Source organism: Lonchura striata, chromosome 8 (genome assembly GCF_046129695.1).
Source record: "Lonchura striata isolate bLonStr1 chromosome 8, bLonStr1.mat, whole genome shotgun sequence".
Lineage (NCBI taxonomy): Eukaryota > Metazoa > Chordata > Aves > Passeriformes > Estrildidae > Lonchura > Lonchura striata.
The window spans coordinates 22,328,633-22,338,418 of NC_134610.1; the positions used below are offsets into that span (position 1 = coordinate 22,328,633).

Here is a 9,786-nt window from a genome sequence, read left to right on the forward strand (position 1 = left end):
AGGATGCCTACGAGGCAGTGAAATGTAAGGTGCTGAGAGGAAAGTTTTCTGTGGCGTGCTGGGGGAATGTGGGCAGCAAGGCTAACATGACAGGACTTGATGAATGATGGTACATGAAGAGAGGCTGGGCCAGATGTGTGCATGCAGTGAACGTCTGTCCTCGGCGAGCTGGGTAACGCACTGGGAGTGAGCGAAGAAAAGCTCCTTTCTGTGACAGGATTGCATCCCCCTCTTTTGTCAGGACCTTTCATTTAGAAATGCTACTCTTGTAGCATGGTGGCCATGGGCTACACTGTGTTAACCCATTTTGACAGGAGGGTAACACAGTGGAACAGCTTCATCAGCAGACAGGAGTGACTTGGGCTCCCTCCAAATCAAACCCTCAGGAACCAAGCTTGCTGTTGATGAAATAATCATCACCTCAATTGTCGACAATTAGCACAAGCAAATTTGACTCTAGCTACACACCATAAACTCAGTACTAGGAATTCAAAAATGTTGCACAATTAGAAATGTCTTGATTGGTCTTTTAGTCTTGAATCAAAAGACAAAAACTGTTTTATTACATTTGGAGAATTTAAAAAAAAATGGTTTGTGTAACATTCTGATAAATAAATTACTTTGCCCCCCACTGGTTAGCACTGGATATCTGAAATCTTTTCTAAACAGGTAATATTTAGTTCCAGAACACAATTCACATACTCTGCTGACTATTTGGATGCATTGTTGACAGCAGTGTGTGGAGAGGAGTAAGGTTAAAGTGGTAACCACGTAGAACTTAGTCAGTTATCACAGCATTTCGAATACCAATCACCAGAAAATAAGTTAAGGAAATTAATAAACTCTCCTCTTAGTAGAGGTTTCCTTTGCACTACAGTTTTTCCATCTTTGCAAATGAAATGTACAGAAACATGTGCCAATTGTAAGGTCTTTTTGGTGTAGTTTTGCACTGAAATGTCCTGTGTTGCAATCTTCCTGTACTGAGAAAGTGTTTTTTTATGTTACAGGCCGTCTCCAACACTGTGGGAGACAATACCTCATGAAAAGAGATGTAAAAGGTAGGTGGGCTCAGCACCATTGTAATGTAATACTGCAGCCCACAGTGGTAAAATATAAATGTTAGAGGTGGCAATGTAAAACATAGGCAGTCTATGGCTTTAGATGAAAGAAAATTGTGTGTAAAAATTGCAAAGCATTCTGCAGCTTGCTGGTGATTGGAAGAGCAGCAGGTTTTTTTACAGCTAAACATGACATAAAGTGGCTGATTGAATGTTTTTCAGTTTTTTCCCTCCTTTTGACTTAAAAAATTTCAAGCAGATTAACAATAAAATCAATTAATGTAAATTTACATGACTCTTCATTGGCTGTCAAAGACAACTAGTATAATGGGCCCACCAGATAAAGAAGCATGTTCCCCTTCTGAAACCATTTTTTATCTCAGTGTATTACAGTGAGTTGTCTTTTCAGTGGATGTTTGATGAGAAACCATGTTTTTCCGAGCCCTTTTTAGGACAGACAAAAATGAATTGGTCCCTCTTTAATGACCTACATCAGAAAATTTATCTAAACATGGTAACATAGTCATACATAAAAGTTAGGGCAATTCCTTCTCTTAAACCATGTAGTGATTAACTTTGCTTGTGTATTTATTTCAACATGCTAGAGATGTCAGTCAAGGTGTTCTAACAGCTCCCTTTTCCAGCCAATTATATTTAAGAAACCTTAAATTTTGTGGTACCTAATCAAAAGAGATTAACAGAATATAGTATATAAACAGTATATAGTCTATAAACAGTATATAAAATAATCTGGATACATTAAAATAACATATAAGCACAAAATTGAAACAAAATCTGTTATCAGGACAGTATTTTGCTACAAAATACTCATAAGCAGCTTTGTATTTTAGTATTCTTATGTGGGCATTTAAATGATAGCAGTTTTCTTTCTATATTCTTGCTTTTCTCTGGGTCACTGGCAGAGTAACAGCTGAGATTTATATTTCTTTTTCAACTACCATGCTGCTATAGGCTCTTGCAGATATACCCTTGATTCCCAATTTATTATCTGATACCAACTGTTATAAACTGGTACTTGCACATACAAAGGATGGAAAATGTGGGGTATTACCAGGAAAAAAAAAAAAATCTTTGAAGTCCTTTCAGTGCCTTGAAACAGTAAAATAATAAAAACACTGAACTAGTATGTCAATCTTACTATTTCAGCTACAACACAAGCCAAGGCTTGTATCTACCCCACCCTTTGATGGAGCCAGTGGCCAGCCATGTGTAGCCACGCTGTGTTCACTGGGCTTGCAGAACTGAGAGCAGCACCAGGGTTTCTGCTGGCTCTGCTCATGCTGAAAAGTAACTTTCCTGCTGCAGTCTCCTGAAGAACCTGTATATTTAAGTCAACAAAGCAGAATCTGGCCTTTGGCATACAGTCTTACTATTTCCCGCAGAGTAAGTAAGGATCTACAATACCCAATAAACCACAACTGTTCTGGAGTGAATGTTATGATTGTTATAAGGTCCAGGTACACATTATCAGAGAGCAAGTGCAGCATGAGGTGTTCACAGGCTGCAGGAGTTGTAGGGTGTGTCAGCACTTGTTTGCATTACTCCAGGAGGAGCCTGTGTGCATTGAGTCAGAGCATCCAGCTCCAAAGGGGGTCTCCCGGCCCTGGGCTTCAGTCCTCCTCCCACGCACGTCACACCCCAGAGCTGAGAAACCCACAACTCTTCCAAACTGGCATTTTCTTACACTGCCTGGCAAAACTGGCCAAGCAGAGCACTAAGGACTGCACTGGCCCTCCTAAGAGGGACATGGCAACTTGCAGCCCCCGGTGTACTGGCAAGGTCTGAGGAGCGAGCCCATTAAGGCTCAGTCCATACTCTTTCTGGCCCTCTTTTGTATTGCAATAACAGTGATCTGATGGGAATGGGAATAAAGAAAAATCAGCAAACTTCTGATGGATTTTAAAGTGAGAGTGTCCCTGTCACCGAATGGATAATGCTGGAAAATGGTGGTGGCATTTTAGAAATGCCCAGTCATCTACCCAGTAATCAGGCACACCATCAGCAATCATACACAATAAAGTAAAAACTCACTTCTGGAAATGCCTAAGTATGTTGGCCTTTGACAAATACTGTATAGGGTGGTTTTTAGTTGGTTTTTTTTTTTTTTTTTTTTTTTCATCTCAGATGTAAATAATGCATGTTTTATAACCATCAAAAAAATTCTCTGCTTTCCCTCTTCAGATCATCATAAAAATAAGTGACACAGACAACAATTGTCCAAATAATTAGAATGACGGGTGCTTTTACCATTGATATTCTTCCCCCACAACCCACATTTGGAAATCATAGAGAAGAAACAGCAGCTATGCAACTTCAAAGAACTTTCTAGCACTGGATGTCATTAGAGATACTGCAGCTGTTCTTCCTTACTCCAATGGCTCTGGCTCTCAGATGCAGCACATTCTAAACAACAGTGAGCAAGGAATGGATGACAGTTTACTCACTTTAAGCTTTGGTGTAAGTATATACCAGAAGTGTAAGTAAGTATATACCAATCTATACCAGAAGATATGTGCCTTCCAATTTTATTTCAAAATTCTGCTGACCCTGCTGACAGCTAAACCATGGGAGCCTGGAGCTGACCAAGATGCTTTACTGGCTAATGGACTGAATGTGTAAACCACGAGGAAGGGGTGGATGTGTGCTTTTGGGTGCTATGAAGAGCCCTGACCAAGGCAGAACTTCAGGGTGGTAGAGGTGCTCCAGGCAGTGTGACAGGATCCATCCTAAGCCTTTGGTCCCAGGGACCAAAAGCATTTCAGGAGGAGTTATTCAGCTTGTCTGCTACAGGAACAGTGACACAAGAAGATGAGACTTTACTGTCAGGAATGCCCATGACAACATGACTTTGGTTTCATTTCAGTGTTACGCTCTCAGGTGCCCTGGTGTAACTGGCTGTATGGTTTGTATTAAAAAAACTCCCCAGACAAAAATGGGACTACTGGTCTTTGCATCACTCATATTAGTATAAGGCTAAAGCAGGTATCTGTCACTCAATAACTTATTTTGTTGTTCTTGCTAATAATCAAAATTTTAATGTATCCGTCCTTCCCATAGCATTCTACTCCATCCTGTATTGCTTTCACAGAATCAGAGGATATCTTGAATTGAAGAGATCCATCAAGATCCTTGTGTCTAACTACTGATTATGGGCCATAAGCCAGATCCTTCTGCTTATTCCCCATCTCACCTCCCTCGTGCTGATTCAGCAAAATACACAATGCTACCAAGGGAGCAGAGTGACAAGAATGAGATGTCCTGATACGGAACTGGGACATTCCTTTTTCCTGGCAATGCTCAAGCCCTAATAAGTTTGCATTTCCTCTGCATGTGGAGGAACTTCCCCAGTGGGATGAGCAGGCTAGCCAGTTATTTGTGTTGCCATTGGACTTGCCACTAATAGTTAATATTGCCTGGCTCTGAATGCATTGTTATCAGGCCTCTAAGGTATCACATTTGATGGGCACGATTCGCACTTCTCGGAATTATTATCCCAAGCTTCCTGCCAGCTCCTTAGTTTACTCAGGCTTCTTATTTCCAAGGTTATTTTTGCAGCAACAAAGGCTGAAATGTAAGACCTGATTCTCTGCCAGAGAGAACTGTGCCCTGGCTGCCTGTGCTGGGGCACAACAGGGCATTCCATGGGCTCTTGGAAAGCCACGGCCACGCCAGCAGAGATTCCCCAGCTCTGATTACAAGCCCAGAGTCAGCCAGTCACACTGATGTGTCTCTCCTTCAGGACCATGGTAAAGCACTTCTACGTGAAAGTCATGAGTTTCCATACCCAGCTTTTCATTATGAAAATCAGTAATATCTTTTTCAGTTTGCTGTTGTAGCCAGATGGGTGTGGGGCTTCCTCTTTACTTGGCTCCATGACCTGCCCTCTACTGTACTACCAGACCTCCATGTTTGGTATCTGCAGGCAGCAACTGGAAAATAAGAATCACTCAGCAGCTCATAATATTTCATTGAAAGTGTGTAAATATAAGGCCAAAGACACAAAGGGTCATGAGCCACAAACTGAAGGGAAGGCGGGAAACTGAACAGGAGACAAATGCATTGCTCTGTACTTCCAAGTCAGGAAATAAGGACATTCTTTCAAAACAGCAGAAAATGAGTATGGAAAAGTACCTACAAGCAGAAAAATGTGAAACTAGTATTATCAGGATTATATTTATTCCAGTTTAATGGACTGTATCTGGTGTATATTAAAATAGTCCTAAGCAATACTTCTGTAGTTAAAGATGGGTCAGGTTTTTCATTGCAAACACAAATTTCAGGGCAAATAGTTCAGCCTAAGTGTGTGATAGAACTGCTGTGTCTGGGTGTGGTTCCTCCTTCCCTACACAAGGCTATCCAAACCAGCTATGTTGTTTTTACTTAGAAAAACAAACACAAAGAAATTGTATTGGGGCTCCATCTAAATATGGCCTATTTTCCCTTTGACAAGAAAGAGGGTTTAAACCAGAGAGGGAATGTTAGAACAAGTTCTTGCTCTAAGAAGATTCACTGCTTGCAATGGATGGATTAACTTTCATAATTATTTCCAACGAGGAGTTCTGTCAGCATCTGGCACAGTTAGTGGGATATTACTGGAATATACACAGTGAAGAGTTTAGTCCAATGAGGACATTAGCTCCCAAAAATGCTAGTGTGGCTTTCTACTTCAAGATATGCACAGTGTAGATTATGCTGAACAGTAGCAACCAATCTTGTCTACACATGGAGTTATTCCTCCAAAATCATGTCTGGATCCTCCCTATTCCAGAAAAAAAAAAAGCATGTTTGATGCTGTGCTTAAGTAATTTTCACTGTAAATTAAAATAACTGAGAGGAAGAAGTTTTATTCTTCAGTAAGTGAGTCCATACACAGTGTTCTTTAAATATCCTTTGCATTATAAAGTCATATCCTACCACAACCTAGCTCTGAATTGCAGATAATATTGTATTTATAAAGTGTACACTCTCAGGGGATAAGAAATATTGCTCAAAATGCCATCCAAATGTTGAAAATGTAATATTTACACTGGATAGGTGCCATCCTTGTCTGGCAGGCTAATGGATCAGAAAAAACTGTCTGTGAAAATACAACTGTGGCAGTGGCAGGGAGTCCAGCAGTTTCTTTTTCCCGCCCTCCCCTTTTAGCAAAATTGTGCTTCCTGGTGTTATGGTTTAAATCAGATTTTGAGAAGTCCATTATGATGCATCTGTTTAAAATATCAAGGGGAAGCACAATTCAATAACACTAAATATACAAAAGCGAGGGCTGTGAATTAATACTGTCTCTCCTGCTTAACTCACTGCCTCTCGTGTTACAGCGTCATTGACACACAGTTTCACATCTTCTAAAACGTGTCATGAACAGTAAATAGCCTGTTGTGCCTTTGAATGTCTTCCCATGCCCTTGCTTCATCTACATCAGACCTGGTGGTCTTACATAGAATAATCCAACCTTGTTGATTTTAACATAATATTTTAGTTGAGTTATGCTGTAGTTACAGGAAATCAAAATGTTATATACCTATTTGTCTTTTTGGCAGTTTTTACTTTGTGTTGCCATTTATATTACCTGGAGAAAAGCCCCCCAGATAACCCATGCAAATAATTTGTAGAGGAGCTAATTTCTATTTCTTCTAAAGCCAATTTTAAATCTCCTCCATATGGCTGATACAAAGTATTATGAAGCAGCTGATAAAAACGTGGCTCCAATGAAGTCAGTGAGTTTTGTGACTGACTTCAGGAGAGCCAAGATTTCATCCATTATCTCTTTCTGCAGCATAGGGTCCAGCTGTATTGCAGCTAAAAAAAAAAAACCCAGTAAAAATAAAAATCCATCAACAAAAGACTGAAGCTATTAATCAACCTAGAAAGATCTGGTTAATGTATTGCAAGGTAGGCCTCTGTTGGACAGTGCATGCCTTTAAATTCTGCAAGCATGTAAAGAAACCCTGCCAGAAAAGTGCCACATGTGCAGCCCCAGTCGCGGAGCCCAGATAATTTCCATCCTGCCTACTGCAAGTACTGCACTCTGCTGCAACTGGGCTTTCCTCCCTCGCCCTCTGAGGCCCTTCTGACAGGCAGGCTGCAAGCCTCCCTAGGCAGAGCTTGTCACAGCTGGAATTGCGAGGCAGTGGCGGATCCTGAACGACCTGGGATGGAGCTGGATGTGAGCAACAGGAGCGCCAGCCCTGTCTAAGGCAGCGTCAGACCTTTGCACATTGAACCTTTATTATCTCCATTTAAACATAACCTACAGTCGCCTGGCGTATCTTTAGCTTTTAAATTTTACGTCACATTAAGCTGATATAAAAATTCCGTTATGGAAGTAGTGCTGCATACTCAAAATCACCCATCACAAATTAGAATGCTAAATTTAGGAAAAATGCTTCTCTTACCACAGAAACCCATATGCTGCACTCATAAACACGTACCCCGAGTCCTGTCTGTAAACCCTGGGGAGCAAATGGGATTCTTCATGTTGTGATACTGTACAAGTACCTGCTCAGGCAGGGAGCAGAACAAAATAGCAAACAGCTGATCAGCCAGATGACAGAATTATGTTTTTAAGACCATATTTAAAAAGAAAAGTGATCCGCTCACCATAGCCTAAAGAGGGAATTCCCAGGAATGTTTCTAAAATCCAACAAATATTAGCATTGATCCTGGAAAGTCTTTTGGTAAAGCAAGCTAACTCCAAACCCCTTCATTTAACATAAAAACTCTTCAAAGTTATGCAGTCGTGCACACACCTTAGCCACATGTATGTGGAATTCTGTAGTGCTTTGCTGACTTTTTAATTCATCTAAGTTCAAAGCTTTGATCACAGTGCTGCTACACTTTCTGTTTGCATTTTTGCAGCCTTTACATTATATTTGGGGAGAGAAGACTTAAAATTTAATTAGATAGAAAAAAATCAATTATTTAGCTTTCATTGAAAACGTGTGTGTTCCTATGGATGGTGTAAAGCTCAGATTTTTAAAAAATGCAGTAGACAGTGTGACATGGTTGTTTTCTTCTGCTTAAAAGGTACAACTTTCTATGAGTATTAGTAACTGCAGTCATTACTGTAAAATTATGGAAGATTTATATAAAAATCTGAGATGGAAGAAAATGAAGTGTTTCGCTCCTTTTCCAAATGTATTTTATTTCTGTAATTTGTCAGTAAAAGTATAATAAATTACCAAGTAATACCCTCATTGTCTTAATCAGAGGTGAGGAACATAAGGGGTATACAAAACATTACAAGTTTTGAATCAGTGAGATAAATATACATTTTAAGGCTGTATGGTTTGCACATGCACCGAGCCAATTATGTGCAAACAGAAATAGCTATTTTTAGAAACTAGCCTTAATTCATGGCAGCCGAGCTATAGCAAGCACTGCTCTATACTAAACCTACAACTTTCTCGTTATTTCAGACGTCTCAAAATAAATAACAATACTGTTTCTCTTTTTTCTTTGTAACTCTGCCTTAAGACACAGTGTAGAGATTTAAAGCGACTGAAATGAGCAGAGTTCTTGGAATTTCTGCTAAAACTAACTTCGTGGGGATTTTTTCCCCCCTTAGTGAGAAGGAGGCTCGTTGCTCCTGCTCATGTATGCTGAGTTTTCCCTTACGGAGCCCTCACTGCCCGCTCCCCGCCGGGGCTGCTCCGGCTGCACTTCAGCGAGCAGCAGCTCAGGCTCAAAGACAAGCCGGGCTTAGGCAGCGAGTCGCTATTTTTCGTACAGCGGCCTTGAACATCAGCCTTGCCACATGAGAAGCGGCTATCCTCCCCACCTGAATAAAACGAAACTTAAACTATCTTCTAACCACACATTCCTTGTTTTATTACTATTCCTCCCCTCCCTCCCTCTTTCCCCCCTCCCTCTCTCTCCCCCCTCCCGCATTAAGTTTCGGGCGGCTCTGGCAAGCGGTTCCATGTGACGGCAGCGTGGTCGCTTCCTTCCCGGCCAGCCACAACAAATCCCGGCGGAGCATCAAGGGACGGACACCCCGAGGGGGAGGCGATGCCCGGAGAGCCTGGCATCGCCATTCGCCTGCTCCCTCAATGCCCGCACCCCAGCAACCGGGCGCTGCCGGCCCGAGGCAGCCGGGACACAAGCGTAGCCCCTTCCCACGGGCAAGGACGGCCGGCACGGCACGGGAGAGCACGGCGAGCGGCGGCAGCCTAGCCCGTCCCGTCCCGTCCCGTCCCGTCCCGTCCCGTCCCGTCCCGTCCCGTCCCGCTGTGTCCTCCGCCCCGCCGCGGCTGTGTGCGGCGATGCTCGCCCGGTCCCGTCTCGACCGTGCCTTCTCCCTGGGCAGCACGGATGCGAAGAAAAGGCTGAACTCACCTGGCTGCTGCGCTGCCGGGGGCGCAGAGGCCGAGCGCTCTCGGCAGCCTCGCCCGCCCCCGGCACGGGACGCCCTGCGCCGGGCGCGGGGGAGCCGGGGCGGCGGCGAGGCCGAAGCCGTCGGGAGCCCGCTCAGCGCTGCCTGCCCCGCCAGGAGCCTTCCAGCCCAGATATACCCGTATTGTTTCCCTCGTACCATTTTTTTTTTTTTTTTGATTTGCAAGAAGACGCCAAAATCCCCGTAAATGGCTCATTTCTGGGGCGGGGGGCGCTCCCGGCGGCCCGCGGGGGTCGCGGCGCGGGCCCGGCGCATTCCCGCTCCCACAGCGCCGCCTGGCGGCGCGCCGCTCCCGTCCCCGCGGCCCGCGGG

General features: G+C 43.2%; 1 long non-coding RNA gene across 1 annotated transcript in view; it reads right to left on the minus strand.

The window, feature by feature from the left end:
- LOC110482853 (uncharacterized) overlaps window positions 1–9,539 on the minus strand; it is a 49,697-nt gene extending 40,158 nt beyond the window's left edge. Inside the window, exon 1 of the long non-coding RNA XR_013340317.1 lies at window positions 9,417–9,539. This is a non-coding gene — a long non-coding RNA (uncharacterized LOC110482853). The remainder of the gene's footprint in view (window positions 1–9,416) is intronic.
- Window positions 9,540–9,786: the final 247 nt, after the last annotated feature.